The sequence below is a fragment of the Microcebus murinus genome, chromosome 2 (genome assembly GCF_040939455.1).
Source record: "Microcebus murinus isolate Inina chromosome 2, M.murinus_Inina_mat1.0, whole genome shotgun sequence".
Lineage (NCBI taxonomy): Eukaryota > Metazoa > Chordata > Mammalia > Primates > Cheirogaleidae > Microcebus > Microcebus murinus.
This window is the reverse complement of record NC_134105.1, coordinates 29,168,419-29,186,160: the sequence shown is the minus strand read 5'-3', so window position 1 is coordinate 29,186,160 and position 17,742 is coordinate 29,168,419. Positions and strand designations below refer to the sequence as shown.

Here is a 17,742-nt window from a genome sequence, read left to right as displayed (position 1 = left end):
CTCCCTACCTCCACCCTGAGCTGTGTGACACTGTTCTGCCTCTTGTCCCCTCTCCGGACTTGAGGTGGCTACGATGGATTCTATGATCCCTTCCAACCCTAAAATCTTCACTCCCATAGAATCACACCACATCACAAGTGATCTGGATCCCTCACCAGACCGTGAGCTCCTTGAAGGTAGGAGCCACAACTTTTTCACTTCCATATCCCCACTAACTAGCTTGGGGCTTGATGCATAATAGAAACTTAATAAATAGGTGTTTAGTGAATGAATGTTCATTCTTCCCCCCTAAGGTACAAGCATAAGAGTATCCCATTTGGAAAAGCCCTAGACTGCTCCATTTATAGGTTGTGTGGTTGACCCTGGGCAACTCAGTTAACCTCCCTGAGTGTAAAATGTAGATATGAATAGTAGTTACCTAGGAAGATTGTTTGGGGGATGAAACAAGCAAGTGCACAGGAAGCATTTAGCACAAGCGCCTGGGAGCTGAGGCTGGGTTGGTCCCCCTCCTGGCCTGATTCCAGTCTGTCAATGTAGCAACGCAAGATTCCAGATATGGCCTGACCAAGCCAGCACAATAGGCCTATTATTTCCCCCAGTCTGGACGCGACACATTGTTAATGCAGCCTAAGACTGCTGGGCTTCAGAGCCTTTCTCTCCCATGATTAGTTCCCATCAGGTTGTGGTCAACTAAATCATTCAGATTCTTTTCACCGGAGCTGGGGTCAAGTCAGGTCTCTCCCCCATCCTCTGCTTTGTGTAATGTCTTGAAGCTCACAACAGAACAATGTCATCTTGCTTATTCCAGCCAGTCAAAATTGTTTTGGATGCTGGTTCTATGGCCTACTGTTTTCTCTCACTCTAAATTTAGATCCAGCCTGCCCCTTGCGACTTCAACTTCACCAGCCATATTGTTGGTCAGGACAGAGCCCCATAACACACCAACAGAGACATTCATTCACCATTAACTGAGTCAGGGCACTGCCAATACAACAGCTCCTGCTTAACGAGCACCCACAGTATGTTGGGCAATGGGCACCCAAGGTATGTTGAACACCCACCGTATGTAGGGCCAGTATGCTAAATACTTTATATATACCGTCTCATTTACTCCTGATAACACCCCTGAGGATGGTCATTTTTATTAACCCCATTTATAGATGATAAAACTGAGGCTAAGAGAGGGGAAGCAGGGATTCTATTTTATTTTATTTAGTTATTTTTTTGAGACAGAGTCTCACTTTGTTGCCCAGGCTAGAGTGAGTGCTGTGGGCTCAGCCTAGCTCACAGCAACCCCAAACTCCTGGGCTCAAGCGATCCTCATGCCTCAGCCTCCCGAGTAGCTGGGACTACAGGCATGCACCATCATGCCCGGCTAATTTTTTCTATATATAGTAGTTTGCCAATTAATTTCTTTCTATTTATAGTAGAGATGGGGTCTGGCTCTTGCTCAGGTTGGTTTCGAACTCCTGAGCTCAAACGATCCGCCTGCTTCGGCCTCCCAGAGTGCTAGGATTACAGGCGTGAGCCACCTCACCCTGCCCAGGGATTCCATTTTATAAACCCAGAGTGAGGCCCCTTTTTCTGATGATGAGCTTGATTGTTGGTTTTGTCATTTAGAGATGTTGTCTTCCAGGTGCCTACAGTCCTGACAAGGGTACTCCACTGGCCCCCTTGGATATTCCTCTCCCTACCTCCTTATCCTCATACCACCAGGCCTGGAGTCCAAGGGGCTTTGCTGAGGCTGCAGTCCATGGTGGGCAGAGGGCAATCTTACCAGCTCTATTAGCTTTGGGAGCCTGAAGCAGAGACCTGAGCCCATTCTTTGTAGAAACATTCTTTCCATCTGGAACAGCGGCTTCTCCCTGAGGGACAGACAGCTCCTTATTCTGTGGTGGGACCAACCTCCCAGCAGTCCTTGACCCTTTCTGGATCTAGCCCAGCCTCATAGCCTAGGGCAAATCAACCAAAGAGCTCCCGTGGTTGTTCTCCACCTGTCTATACCCTGATGGGGATTAAGCCTAGCACAGTGGGCTCTTTTATGTGCCCCTAGCATAGTTGCCTGAGGCCACGGGGGAGGCTGCCTCTTACCCTGAGCTTCTTGGGAGGCAGGGCAGCATAGTTAAGTACAGAGATCCCTGAGTCAGGTTCCCTGGCTTCATATCCTATCTCTACTATTACTACTCTTGGGGAAATTACTGAATCTCTTTGAGCCTCAGTTTCCCTACCTGTCAAATGGAGATGATAACTGTACCTATCTCATAGGGTTGGCATGAGGATTAAGCGGAGTGCTTAGAACAGTGCTTAGCACATGGTAAGCACTTAAAAAGATTTATTGTCATTATTTATCATTATCATTATTAGTACCCTGGGCAAAATCTCACCGAGTAAGGCCACTAAGGTCAAAGGGGGGGAAACTTGTTGGTGAGTGGTTAGGGGCTAGATTTATGTCCCGTGACTCAAGGTGGTATTTTTGGTGCAGTGGGATACTGGGATACTTCCAGGGAAGAATTACCAGGTGGAGCTGTTGGGGTGCTGGTGCTAGGATATTGTTGCTGAGTGAATGTGTTGCCAGGTGCCGGTGTTGCCAGGTGGGGTAGCTTGCACTCTGTCATCCAGGGGTAAGATCGCATCAGTCCCTAACTGGCAGCCCTACTCCCTGACTTCTGAAGAAAAGGAGCCATGCCCATGCTTTGAAACACAATTGGCTTAACTTGCCACTAGAAAATTGATCTCCTGGATGGCAGTGCTCTGCGGGAATAGCCACACTGAAGAGGTGAGGGCTGAGCAGACCATGGAGCAAGGGCTTCCTGGAACAGCTGCTGTGATGGGGATGCTTCAGCCTGTTCCTCATCTTGCTCCCTTGTTTGCCCTGTGGGGAGAGGGCAGGCAGAAAGTGGAGAGGAGAGACTCTCAAGGGTCCCAAGAGAGGCTCTTTAGGGAGGAAGCTATCTGAGGGCCCTTGAAGTCACTTGACTTCAGTTCCTGCCTGGATGTTGGTTGGGCAATTAGGGAGCAGGAGAGGCCTCCCAGCTGATCTATCTGATCTCATGAGGCTGTGGACCACTCCACAGGGAGGTCCTCTGGGCTGGGTGATGGGTCTGACTGCCGAGCCTCAGTTCTCAGGGGACTGAGGGGTGTGGCGAGCACCCAGAGATTCTGTGGGACAGCTGGTACCCACCCCCAACAACCAGTGTCCCAGGGTCTTCTCATCCTAGACTCCCGCAAGGTCCTCCCAGAAGAGAGAGACAGACCCACTCTTTCAGGAAGACTCTGACTGCTGAGGAGGCATAAGAATGACGGTGTGCAAGAAGCTGAGTAACGTCAACCTTGGCTCAGACAGCCACGCCACCTGAGAACAGAGCGAAGCTCTAGGAGCCGCATTGGTTGGACCAAACTACCGGTGGCCTCAGGGCCCATTAGGTCAGGTGAGGTGTTCCTTGAGCAAGAGCCCAGAGCCTGGCCTCAGAGAAGAGGGTGGGGACTGATGCTAGAGCAACACCTCTCCCTTCCTGGCTGGCCAGAACTCTGCCCTCCTCATACTCACACCACATTCTTACAAGGAGCCTCTGCCTTAGTCTGCTGGCCTGAACTTTGTCAGAGCTGGAAGTGTCTTTCAGAGTAAGTGACTTGCTAGATTTGTGCCAGTGTACCTTGGGCACCCCTGGAGTCCTGCCCCTTCTTTGTGCCTCCTTTTACCCACTTGCACAAAAAGCATGTTGGGCAACCCATGCTCTGTGATGGCTGCTTCTCACCTCCACTGTGGCAAGCCAGGACCTCCAGCTGGCTCCAGACTGGACACACTAACGCTATGATCTCATGCTGATTGACAGCAAGAGATAAAGACACAGCTGGAGCTTTGTGTGCCTGGAGTCAGGCTCATCAGAGTTTGAATCCAGTTCTTTCTCTAGCTAGTCACCTACCTTCTCTGAGCTAATACTTACAATGTTACCCTGTGGATCCAGTGAGACAATGTGTATATACAGAACAAACCTTACAGTGGGCTCTCAACAAATGTTAATTTCTTTCCATTATCTTTTCCCTCTGATTGGCTGGATGTATGTCTTTGATTAATAGACAGTGGGAAAACAAGGTCCTTACCATGTTCTGAGATTAAAATTTTAAAACATGGGGACCTTAAGGGACAAATGAAACACACAAAAGGATACTTGATGATATAAAGGTGGCTTTGTCAGTGCATTCATGGAGCCCACTCAGCAACAAAGAGATGAATAAGGCATGGACGATCTTGTCCTTTGAGAGGGTCACATCTAATCATAGAGACAAACACAAGCAGAATGTTACAAAATAATTTGGCAAAGGCCTGGTGGAGATCTGTCTGAGTATACAGAATTGAGAACACCAGATTCTCTTGGAGGGATGGAGGTCTGGGAAGGCTTCAGAGAGGAGATGATGATGGAGCCAAGCCTTGAAGGCTGAGTAGTAATTCCAGAGACAGAGAAGGACATGCCAGGCAAAGGGAACACCACAGACATGGGGGTGTGGTGGAAGATGCTGGATGCAGAGCCAGTGAGTGGCTTGGACTGCCTGAGCATTTGCAGGATGGGAAATTGGTAGACTCTGAGGCTGAGAAGATAGGAGGAGGCCTTCTATTCTCATCCTGAAGACAGTAGGGAGCCATTGAAAGGATTCTAAGCAGAGGAGTAAAATGACCACATGTGTACTTTATAAAGATGACACTACCACTTGGCCATCCTTGGACCCTCATCCCATCTCTCCTGGACTGTTGCTGAAATGCCTATTTCTGTCTGATCCAGTCTGCAACAACAATCAGACAATTAAAAACAAACAAACAAACAAACAAATCTGACCAGTTTATCTCCCTGTTAAAAATCTACTTATTATATGTGTTCAATAACTGTTGAACGGATAAATGAATGAAGGGGCTCTCTGTGATGGTTCCTTCCTCTATGTTTCTGAGTCTATGAGTCTACACAAAGCACTTCCTGATTTCCTTTCTGGGAGAAGTAAGACCAAAAAAGGGAAGGGACTTGCCCAAGGTCACACAGCAAGTCAGCATCTGTAGCACTCTGCTTCCTATCCCACTGGGGTTCTGAGAGGCAGCTCTTGTGGAGAAAGCCCAGGCCATGTTTCACCTGGTCTCTGAATTCCCTTTATAGGCCCTCCAGACCAGGGCTAAGAGAACCATAGAACGCCCTCCCCCCAACCCTACCCTTCATATACAAACAACAGCTCTTTGTCTCCTCCTGCCAGGAGTAGGATTGGGAACTGGAATCCTTCATTCTCACCTTACAGCTTTGGTCTCTTCCTTTGGGGTTGCCCCTAGGAGGAACATCAAGGAACTGCTAGCCTCTGGGCTCAGGGGAGAGTTTTACCTACCCTGGCTGTTAGGCAGGACTCAGTTCTAGAGCTAAAATGGGATCTGTGCTGGGTTCTAGGCTTTGGGCAGATTCTGAGCTGAACCCTGGGCTGATCTGGGCTGTAGACTAGTCTTAGCTTTGGTCTGAATTCTGGGCTTTGTGTCTGTGAGCTGGGTTATAGGTCCTGGGCTTTGCTTTAAGTTCTGAGCTGTGGTTGTTGCCCCTGGATGGACTTTGGGCCTGTACTGAGTTGTCCTGTGAGTTCTAAGGTCTGGGTTCTGGGCTCTCGGCTTCAGTTCTGAATTCTGAACTGGACTTTAAACTCAGGCTGAGCTGGCTTGGGCTCTGGGTTCTAGGCTCTGGGCTGTAGTATGACTACTGGGGTGGATTTTGAGCTCTGGGATCTGGGTCTAGGCTCTGGGCTGAACTTTGGGGCTGGGATGGTTTCTAGCCCTTAAGCAGTAAGCTGTAGTCTCTATCCTCTGAACTCCAGGCTCTGGGCTTATGTGGGGTGGGAGTGGTGATGTGGGGGTCATAGAAGGGAGAGTAGCAACTTGAACCTCTCCCTTTACCCCACTCCTTTTCCTGGAGATTTTCAGCCTAACTCCATCCTCTTGGGAGAGGGGGCCACACTGAAGGTGATAGTAGACTTCCTGGAGTTGGCCAGGAACTTCCCTGGCCACCAAGAATGTAAAGGGCAGGGCAGATGGTTCATGGGAGTATCTTCCGGTGGCCAGAATCCATCCTGTTGTTATCAAGAAACTTTCTGTAGAGCAGAGAGCAGGGAGGAAACCCAGGCACAGCCCACAGCCTGGCTTCGCAGGGGCAGGAGAGAGGCAGCAGCCAGGGCCTGGGGCTGGGTCTGAGGTGCTCTTGCCCCCACCTCTTACCTCATTCCTGGAGGCTTTGCCCCACCCTCCATTCTAGCTGGCAGCTGGGCTAGAAGCTCTCAGTTCCCAGAAGAGACATCCCAGGGCTCACCCAAGCCTTTGGCAGAGTCCTGATGCTCACCCTGATCATCTGTCCCTTACAGTAGATCGTAGATGGCTGTACTTTTGTTCTTCTTCAGGGTCCCCTTCCTCCCACCTCTGCCCCAAGCCTCCCACCCAGCAGGGTTCCTACGCAGCTGCACTGCTGATCACACTCCCCCAGGGAGGCCTCTTTCTCATGTAGACCCCCGTAGAAGACAGCCAGGCAGGCTACACCTCTTTTACTTGCCCACGCCTTAACCTGCCCCCTCTAGCACCGTGAACTCAAGGCCCACATGTATGCAACAGACATCACTGAAGGGGCAGGAATTCCTGTAGGAGATACAGCTGGAAGAAATCATTTTAAATCGTATGTGTCACATAACTGCCCAAGGGGAAAACAGCCAAAACCTGTTAAACTTTTTCACAGGACGTCCCCTTGTGGGTACAATCATTTCCCCACTGTATTCTCTCGTCTCAGATCCTCCTTCCCTACACCCACAGAAAGAGACTACCTTGTCAGTCCTCCACTGGGCAAGACCTCCGTCAGGCTCTGTGCAGGAAACAGAGCCATGGGATAGCACCAGCAGAAACTACTAAGTTTCTGCTAAGAAACACTTAGAACACTTCCCAACAGTCCAGAATAGTATCACAGCAGGAGGACGGAGGGCTGCAGGAAACAGCTTCAGTCAAGCAGTCTCAGTGGGGCTTGGCAATTCTGATCCTCAAGCTGCTGCTCCTTTAAAGTCTTTCTACCAATGAGAAGCGACAAACTATGTCTCCTTTTCATTGTTCACACTTGGCCTTTGGGAGTGAGTGGGAATAAGAGTGGGGTGGTCAATACAGATCAAACACACACACCCCTACAAAAGACAAGTGTTTATTCTCAGCAACAATACAGTCTAAATCCATGTCAAAGAAGAAAAACATTTTCCTAAGGGCTCTATAATCTGGATCCTGCCTATAGTGAGGCTAACATTCCAATTATATTTTGGAGTAATGTCAGATCCTCTGAGTACATTGTCCTGCTTCCAGGCTGTGCCCCCACCTCCTGTACGTACCTGTGCATAAGAAACGGGCCTGGAAAGGAGCCTCAACCCATGATGGTTTTCCTTGGATGTATAATATCCGTGCAAGAGCTTTGAAACTATTACTTCCTTCACTTTAGGCCAGAGGAGACTCATGGGCTAGGGGGCTAGAATTCTTCCCAGCTCTCGGCAGAGCCATCCAGAAGCATGAGGCCTTGGGTTTTCTGGGTACATCCTCATTCTTCCATCTCCACTCCACCCCCACTCTGCCCACTGCGTCCTCCCTCACATCTCTGCTTGTCCTGGGAAAGCCTCAGGGATACGACCCTCCATTCGTGCTCATGAACTTTTTTCATGTTGGTTCATCCCATCTCCCCAGCCAGGCTGGGAGCCTGAGGATGCAGTAGGTAGGCCCGGATGCCTTCATTCAGGTGAGCATTCACTGAGCCTTGACTGTGTCAAGCAGAGTCCTCGAGGAGTTCAGAGTCTGAGGTAGAGACCTACAGGTAAATAAATCATTACAGTAAGAGTGCGATAAAAAGGATGATAGAGAGGGAAATAGAGTAGAGATATGGGCGAAGTTGCCCCATTGCACAACTCCCGGGGTCCATATTACTGGTCCCCCTAGAGTTGTGCAATGAGACAGGCCAGGTCATGTGCAAGCCCAGAGGGGCTATCTGACCTAGCCAGGGAAGTACAGGCAGGTGCCTCAAGAAGACCAGGCATTAGCCAAGTCTCAAAGGGCGAGTTTGCCAGGCAGGCGAAGAAGAGCAAACCGCATGTGAAAAGCCGCTAAGGAGTGAGGGAACATGTTAAGTGTTGGGAAATATCAGGAAATACATCTTGGCTGACGCACTGGGCACATGTGGAGGAATGCCTAGAGCTTGTTTGTTAAATAAGTTAATGAATGCAAGAACTATAATAACAAAAGTCATAATCACCAGCATTTGTTAACCACTCTCTCTATGCCAGGTGCTGTGCTAAGTGGTTTACATGCATTCTCTCAGTTTAACTTCACAACAACCCCATTGAACCCACCCCTGAGGTAGGTTCTTTGTTATCTTCCCCTCTGCAGGTAAGGAAACCAAGGCTCAGGGAAGTTAATCGGCTCACTCAAAGTCACAGAGCTAGTGAACAGCAGAGCTAGGATGGAAACCCAGATCTCCCGGCTCTAGAACCCTGAGCTGTTGACCACTGCTTCACTCAACACCAGTGCCTTTGACTTTGGGCAGTGGTGACCTGAGCGCAGACGCAGAGGGTCACCAGCAGTCACGTCAGGCCCCCTTTGAGCTTCACTAGCAGCAGTGCCCTCAGTGGGTTGGGTATTGGCACTGACAGGGGGCAACCCCACTGAGCTCCTGAGTAGGAGGAGGCAACGTGGGCAGGGAGCCCAAATCTCCCAGCATATATATGAGAAGCCCCCAGGAGTCCCAGAGCTCTCCAGAAGGAATTTGAGGGAGGCTGGGGGGCTGCCAAGCCAGAAAAACACTATTTGCATGAAGTTGTTTTTATCCTAGGCGTGGTGTGGCCTGGTTACACCTGAAAAATGCCAAATTCTCTTCTGTTCTCTCACGTCTGCATTCCTCCCACATCACCTGTTTTTTAATCCCATGAGGACCACACACCCTGCTCCCCTCCATCTTCCCCCAACCCAGCAGTCCCAGCTAGTTTTACTGAGTCTGTCCTCCCACAGGTTGGCTCATCTCCTGCTGCACCTTCCTCTGCCCTCAGCCTGGGTCAGGCCCGAATGATTCCTTTCTCTGCTCCTGTCCCAGGCTGCTGTGAGCTGCTGGAATAAACCATGTGGCCTCTCAGATCACTTGCTCCGTGGCCCTTTGCCTGGTCCTTGCTGGCTCTCCAGCTTCTCCTCAGGCTTACTGTAGGGCTTTTTCTCCTCAACACGACCTCACGTGGTTGAGCTCTGAGGACCTCTTCCTTTAGTCCTCTTCTCTCTTCTCCCTACCCTCTCCCACCACTTCATTGACGATGTTTATACCAATAACCCCCAAATCTATAGTTCCCAATATAGTTCCAATCCAATCTATGGATGCCTGAATGTATATTCCATATTTGTTTATACGTGTATATTCCACATTTGTTCATTGCTTGTTCATACAACTGACCTTTCTTGGTTTGTTAGGATGCTGTGCTTGGAAACTGACATGGACCCTGCCCTCCTGAGCTCACAGTCTAGCGAGCGATAGAACCAAGCAGTGAGAATGGAATGGAGTATGTCAGCAGACAGAGCAGACAGGACCAGGGAAGAGGCAGATAGATGGTCCAAGGAAAGTGTATCACTTAGGCTTGGGCTTGGCTGTGGGTGACAGAAAACCCCAAATCACAGTCATTACAACCAGTTAGAAGTCTAGAAATAACTAGCACAGAGCCAGTAGGTGGATCCATGATCATCAGAGCCCTGGCGCTCTCTGTCTTATTGCTCTACCACCCTCTGCCATCCTTAACACAATGCTTCTACCTCATTGCCCAGCATAGCAGCTCAAGCCCTAGACATCACATCTGCATTCCAGACAGTTCCAAGGAGTAAAGGGTGAAACATGGCACATTCCCTTTTAAAACAGTTCCTGGAAGTTGCACGAAATGCTCTGCCTACAAGCTGTTGGCCAGCACTTAGTCACATGGCTACACCTAGCTGCAAAGAATTCTGGAAAACATAGTTTTTACTCCAGGCCAACCATATGAGCAGCTAAAATTCAGGCTTCTATGACTAATGACATGTGAGATTATGGATATTAGGTGACAACTAGTAGTTTTAGCCTCAGCCTGATATGCTGACACTTAATGTGGATTTTGAGAGCTATATCAGAGTTAGGCAGAGTAGAATGCTTTTGGCAGCAAGCTGCAGAATACATTTTTGGAAATGCAAGTGGTTTGGGATGCCTCCAGCATGGAGTGCATATTGGTGTATGATAGGAGACACAGGCAGGATCACTTTATTTGAGAAGTTATTTAGAGGTAGGAGGCACGGCCCATTCTGAGGAAAGAGGTACACTTAGAGGTGGCGCAGGAAGGGGCTGGCCTGGGTTAAAATTGGGTTCCTCCAGAGGTCAGCAGCCTGGGTACTGCTTGGCCCTAGAAGTCCCTAACCTCTCTTCCTCACTGACCTGGAGTTCCAAGAGATGCGGATTTGCAATTGAGTCAAGTTCCCTTGGCAAGGATGTTCTGGAAGTTCTGGAGCTGGCTAAAGTACTGAGATAAGAATGTAGCACTGGCCAGTGGCAGCAAGGCCATCGGCCCACCACCCTCAACCACTGGTAAATGGCAGGGCAGTGGGATGGGAGCAGAGCCCACATGAACTGCCAGCTGGGCCTCCTCCCCAGACACATCACCAGGACTTCCAAAGGTTGTATTTATTTCCCTGGTGTGTTTGCAGACATGAGGGCAGGGCAGCCAGCTGGGCGTGTGACGTCTGGCTTTCTGGAAGAATGGACTCAATCCTCTTGGCTCTGCCCCCACTGTCCTTCTTTGATCCTCCAGGAGGTGTACAATAACCTTGGCCCATGCCTCTGCAGAGAGTTCAATAGGAAATCCCAAATGCTCTAGCACCTCTCTGCTGCCAACATAGCTCTCCAGCTCACAGTGGCCTCAGTCTGCTTCCCACGGGCACGACACATATCACATGCAGACACGCCAATACATGTTGCTTACACCACATAGCCAGGTCCTCATCCATCTCCAGATTTACAGTTATTCTCACACAAAAGTCACATACACCACACACATGCTCTGTAGAGCCCTCCCACTATCCACATTACATATAGACCCACACACCCTGACATACACATCCCATACATATACACACCACACATGATACTCCAACATACCTACACTCACTACATACCATGCCATACATACACATCCCATGCATACACTCACACCCACATGCTCACTCACCTACACATCACACTCAGCCCCCCATCAATGTTGGTCCCAATGTTTGGGGAGCAGGGTCCCCAAGCTCTCTCTTATCCATGGGAACCCTTGCCTTCTGATGAGACATAGATTCAGCCAGGCAGTTGGAAGAGAGAAGGAAGCACCACTATCTCCCCAACCCAAATGCATACAGTCAGCCCACAGCAAAGAAGGGAGACTGACCTTTCCCCCACTGCCCTGTGGACCTGTGTTTGCCCCTGACGTCAGGGACATGGAGTTCTGGGCAGAGGATCCAATATGATGCCTCGGCCCTGCCCCCACTGCCCAAGATACCCTAGGCTGGAAACAAGAGTCCCAACTAGCAGGCTGAAGCAAGGCTGTGCCAGGCCCACCAATGTGATAGTGACAGGAAAATCTTTTATGCAATAGGCACTGTGGAATGTGCAGGGCACCTGCAGGAGCTGACCCAACGGACCTGGGAAGAGGGTAAAAGGAAAGGCCCTCTCGGTTGTTGACATCAACTCTGGGCCAGCACTGTACCCAGAGCTCCACAGTGTTGGCCCCTGTTGTTCTCATACCACATGTTATCCCCATTTTATAAACAAGAGAACTAGGGCCCAAAAAGGGGCTCAAAGCCTCACAGCCAGTAAGTGGTAGGGTCTTGCTTTGAACATGGGACTACTTTTCCCCATAGCACGGCCAGCACCCTGAGGTTGGGCTGGGATGCTGCAGCAAGATGGCTCCAAGGCAGGGGCACTGATCCCTGGCTGCATGGGGCTCTGTCCCAGGCTCATCTCTCCCTCCTTCTAAGTGGAGGACACTGAGGCAGGAAACTTGAGCCCAGGAACCTGGAGCTGGGGATCAGGAGAGAGGAAAACTATTAGATGGGTTGTGAGTTTGGTCCCAATGCCATAGGCTAAGCCCATGAGTCCTGGGTATTGAGCCAAAGCTGGTGCCACACTAAAGGCCCAGGAGCTAAAAGGGGCTGGAGCTAAATCTTGAGGCAGGCCAGAGCTAGAATCAGAGCTGGAGCTGAGTCAAGAGCCAAACCCGGAACTGCTACTGCTGCTGAGTGGATCCAGGCCAGGGCGAGGGGCTAAGCCTGCAGCCAGAGCCAGGGTAGATGGGATGGGAGACGGAGGTTAAGGAACAGAACCTCCCCAGCGTGTCAGGCACGATGTGGGCACAGAGGGAGGGACACACAGGAGCTCACACTGCTCAGTGGGGGAGAGGGGAACACAAAGAACTTTAATCCCAGGCACACTAGGCTCTGGCAAAAGGGCCCTCCATGAAGCTGGGCTTTGAAGGGTGGCCAGAACTTCAGTCGGCAGAGATGGGTGAGAGAGATTGTGGTAGGAAGTCAGTGGTGAGAACAAAGGCACAGAGCCAAGAAAGTCCAGCCCAGGGCCTGTTCGGAGGAGGGTGAGTGAGCATTCTGTTTGGCTAGAGTACACAGCAGGCTACAGAGCAGTGAGCATGAGGCCACTGAGGTTGGTGACAAGAGCCAGTATTGGGTGACTGCTCGGGAATTTGAACTTTATCCAGAGGGCTATAGGATATCATTGGCAGGCAATAAGAAGGACAGTGATGTGGTCAGACTTGTGTTTCAGAAGAGCCCTCTGGTTGCTGATGTGGAGGAGGAACTAGGGATGGGGGCGGGAGAAGTGGAAGGCAGGGAGATCAAGGAGGAAGCTGATCTAGTAGCCAGCGCAGGAGATCACGAAGCCCAAATTGGGAGAGTGACCCCGGAGAGGAGGGAAGGGCACAGATGCACAATCTGCAGAGGGGCAAGATGGACAGGAATTAGTGATCACTTGGAGGCTGGGTGTAAGAGAGGGTGAAGGCTGAGACACCCAGGGCAGGGCCCAAGTGTCAGGGAGGCTGAGAGGCAGAATTGGGACCACCCTAGGAGAAACCAGAGGGACAGAGCCTAAGCTCCCAACTCTACCTCTCACCAGCTGGGCATCCTTGGTATGTGACTTATGTTCCCTGAGCCTTGGTTTCCTCTTCTGTAGAATGGGGAAAAATTTATTTCCTCTCTAGGGTTTTCATGAGGATTAGACAAAACATGTATGAGGGTGTCTGGTGCATATAACAGTCAATGTACATTTCAAAGCTCAGCTTTGCCCCAGCCCAGATCTCTAGCTCCCAAGCAAGATGCTGGCCTCTATCAATGCTGAGCTCAATACCTTCTGGTCACAAGGAGTGGCGCTCCCTACCCTGGCCTTCAGCCAGTCTGGTATCCCATGGGGAATGGTCTGAGAAGCCAGTATGGCAGCCCTGGGCACCTCTGGCCTCCCAACTCCCCCATAGCTGAGATGTCCTGGGTGTCCTGTTTGTTCACTCTTCAGTCATTGGGGCCCAGCTGGGCCCTTCCTCTGAGCTCCCCTTCCCAGCAGTGTCCCAGAGGCCCACCAAGTGGCTTTGGAGAGCAGGAAGGAGCCAATGAAGGGCACTTCGGTGTCCTGAAGTTGCCTGAGATTTTGTCCCACTTCACCCTTTACCTGGCTAGAGTAGACTCTGGTTGGAATCCCTCCTCCACCCTGTTCCTCCGTCTGCCTATGCAGTGAGACATTGAGAAGGGGTCCAGCCGTGTAGGATGGAAGCTAAGAATTGGGGAGGAAACTGGACCCTGCAGAGTCTTTCAGGCTCCTCTTCTCCTCCTTTAACATCCTTCCAACTCCCTTAAACATCTTTAATCCTTTAAATATAAATGGATCCTCATGGTTCCCATCCTAGGCCCATGGGTGCTCTTTGCACACACTGCTGGGGGTGATTTTGACACTTCCCAGACACCCCGTCTTACCAGTGGTGAATCTTAAGCCCAACTCCCTCTTCTGGGCACCAGGATCCCCATATTCCACTGATCTCATGGCTGACCCAGGCTCTCAGACCCCCCATGGCTACAAGCAAACTCATTCTCCTCCTCTTGACCCTCAGGCCAATGAATGTATCCACCTCCCACACATTCTCCCAGGCCAGAAACCCAAGAGCCAACTTTGTCTCCTCTCTCCCCCCTACTCCATAGCCTACTAATTCTACTTTTTGTTAATAAATACCTTCTGCCTGCCCCTTCTCTCCACCTGTATTTCCAGGTGAGATTGTCACTTCCTTCACCTGATCACTAACTTCTTCTGGTCTCTAGCCTAGCTGTACAAACTCAAAGGCTTACAGATCTTTTCCTTGATTCAGGGGACTCGAATGGCATAAGCTGTCCCATTGTGACATGTTTGAGAAATCTTTTATGGAAGATGTCCCAGAAGGCAACATTTTAAAACTCAGGCAATCAAAAATTACAACTAAATAAAATATCTCCCTTTCCAAATAAACATGCTTTTCAGATCCTTGTAACAGGGGAATTGCTCAAGAGTTTTTTCTTGTACAACAATAATTAACACCACTTTGCAAAAGGCACACAAAAATACATTATATTACAAAAAAGCCACTGCCTCTAGCACAACACCCAAGAGCAGCTTAAAAAACACAAGTTTCCCAGATCTTCAATCTTTTCAAAAGAAGCCAAAATTTGAGTTTTTAGATGAAATTTCATAACTTTTAAAGGTTGGCAATCAATTTAAAAAATTGAAACCACTGTTCAGGCCTCTAGTTTGCAACTTTGGGCTCTTCTAGTCCATGTTTCACTCCTGAAATGGTCTTTTGTAGCAATAAAAATAAAAATAATTTTTTATGTTATTTTATTTTTAAAAGGCTCAGGGAAGCCACAGGACTCCCACCCTGGCCCCCATAAAAAAATTGATTAAAAAAAAAAAACCTACGTGTAACAAATGCTTACTAGTTGCAGACATTGTTTCAAATGCTTCACATAGAATTCATTTAATCCAGCCCCCTACGAAGTAGTGGAATGGAATGACCTCCGCTCATTTAATCTGACACTTCTCATCTGAATACCAGAGAAGTTAAGAAATTTGCCCAAATTACACAGGGAGTCAGTGGAGGAGCCAGGATTCCAACCCAGCTGTCTGACGGTGCCCACCGCCACGAATTATGAAGGTCCTTAGGCTCACGGACTATGTTTCTGTGTACTAACTTCTGCCACAGCTCAATGACTGATGGATGTATGAATGAATGAATGCATGCATGAATGAATGAAAGTGCAGATCTAGTCTTCTCTGTCCAGTTAATACCTGCCTGAAAGCCGCCGGCCCCGCCCCAGAAGCTGGACTCCAAGAACTCATGCCAGAGGTTCACGGCTGCTCAGCGGGGAGCCGGGCTCGTACAATGCAGTACTGGCTGCTCCCTCCCTTCCGCAGCTTTGAGGCTGGGGACAGCCCGGGCCAGCGCTTCCTGAACTCAGCCCCTGGGCCTGTGACATCCGGCACCCCGCCCCCCACTCAGAGTCCCCCGAGCTCCCGGCAGAGGGGGGTGGGGGGAGGCGCCTCTTGCCAGGTATGGAGCATTATGGCGCATTTCGCTGAGTGCTGGCTGGAGGGCTGGTTTCCAGTCCTCGGGTCCACTTCTTGTGTTACTGGGGCACATCTGCCAACTGTGCCATCATAGATTTGTTGCTGTGTAGTCTTTCTTGTCCCACCACCCTGACTCCCTACCTTCCTTGACACACAGGTGTCAGGCCCTTAGAGCCCAGTTAACTTCAGCACCCCCACCCCACCGCAAGTGTGATAACAGTAAGAGCTCCTACACCACAGAACACCTTCTAGGTGAAGGGAACACCCAGCTGAGAGTTTCGCATGGATGATCCTATTTAACCTTCACAACAGCCAAGCACGATGAGCAGTATTCTCCCCATTTTACAACTTAGGTTTTACAAGTTAGACTGGAGACCACATTGGGTGAGTGACTTTCTCAGGTCATACGGCTACCGGGTGGCGCAGCCCAGATCTAACTCTAATGTCCGTCTTGCTTGTTCCAGAATGTTCTGTGTGGCTGCTCCAATATTTAGGCCCAGGGACTTGAGCCAGGCCTGGGGATATAGACCAGTTAGGTACTTCCCTGGCTCACATAAAAACTCCATTTCTGATGTGGAGAACACTAGAAAGCACTGGATGATCTAGAACCTCACTTCATTGCTAGGCAGACAGAAAGGCATACCTGAGCACTTAGTACAAACACATTTCAGGTGGATGGAACAGCTTGTGCAAAGCTTGAGACTGGATGAGCCCCTCCAGTACAAGTTCCTGCAACCACAGAATGCTCACCCCACAGAACACCCCCCCACCACCCTCTGCCTGCTGAAATGGGGTGCTCCCTCCACAGGAACACCTCTGAGTGTGTCTGTGTTGGCAAGACCTCTGGGAAAGCCTATCTTCTCCCCACAACACCTCATGTGGGAAAGACCTAGGCAGTGATGTCCAGGTAAATGTTTAACAACCTGGGGCAAAGGTGGGCAGCAGCGGCAGGTGGGGAGCCCTGATTTGTAGCATTTGCAGGTTTCTGTGGAGTAAATATTCTTTTCTTTTTTCTTTTGAGATGGGATCTGGCTCTGTCACCCAGCCTGGAGTGCAGTGGCATGATCATAGCTCACAGCAACCTTGAACTCCTGAGCTCAAGGGATCCTCCTGCCCCATGGAGTAAATATTCTGCCATTCTGCCATGGCCAATTTCAAGCTACCGAAGTTGAAGTTGGGCAGTAGGACACCATTATATAGGGTACTTCCACCACAACAGATATAAGAGACATATAGTGGTAAAATATAGTAATTAGGGAATGATGAGTTTGGAGTCTTTGTTTTAGTTTGTTTTGTTCTGTTTTTTAATACAGAAAATATCAGGGGAAAACATATATGCAGTCCTCCACTACCACAAATTATACAGTCAAGTTTCTCACGTTTGGGGAAATCTCAGGGGTCAGCATATCCGGAGTGCAATAGGTAAGCCTCACTCTGGGAAAACCTTCATGATCATGGTATCTCCCCTTTTACTGTTTTTAATATGGTTTATTTAAATATAAATTTATATAACTTAATTTTTAATGACCATGTTTAACAACTAGCTCTCATGATTCCTGCAAATGGGACAATCAGCTCTCACCAAGCTGATACAAGCAGCTCCTGCACAGCACTGAGCCTGGCTTTCTCAGGTCCTGGGGCTGTCCTTCCTGCAGCACACGGCTCCTACGCACAGATTCCCCATCTCTCTAGCCTGGGTTTCCCTCTAGTGGACAGAAGAGTCATTTCCAGGTGATTCTCTTGTTCCACCTGTACCCAGAGCTTAGCACCCAGAGAGGGGTATAGCTGAGGTTTGCTGTCACTCGTGGCAAGAGTTTCTTAAATAGGGTCCATACAGTTTCACCATTGTCCTCAGGCACTAGGCACTGGGTAATATGTCCCTGTAAGGGGCAGTGCCGGGAGGGCCCCCGGGACTTCAGCCATTATCACAATCTCCAGAGCTTCTTGGAAATCCCATCTCATCCCCCATGTCACAGCTCAGGCTGGCTACATCGGCCCTTTAGGTTTGGGGAACACCTTTTCCCTGCCCCACATTCACCTCTAAGAAGGCAAACTGGAAGGCCCGGTTTGTGTTAGGAATTAAGTTCTC

General features: G+C 49.7%; 1 non-coding gene across 1 annotated transcript; it reads right to left on the bottom strand.

The window, feature by feature from the left end:
• Window positions 1-16,973: 16,973 nt before the first annotated feature.
• Window positions 16,974-17,131, bottom strand: LOC142869630 (U1 spliceosomal RNA). The gene has a single exon (XR_012918224.1). It is a non-coding gene; the product is annotated as a U1 spliceosomal RNA (small nuclear RNA).
• Window positions 17,132-17,742: the final 611 nt, after the last annotated feature.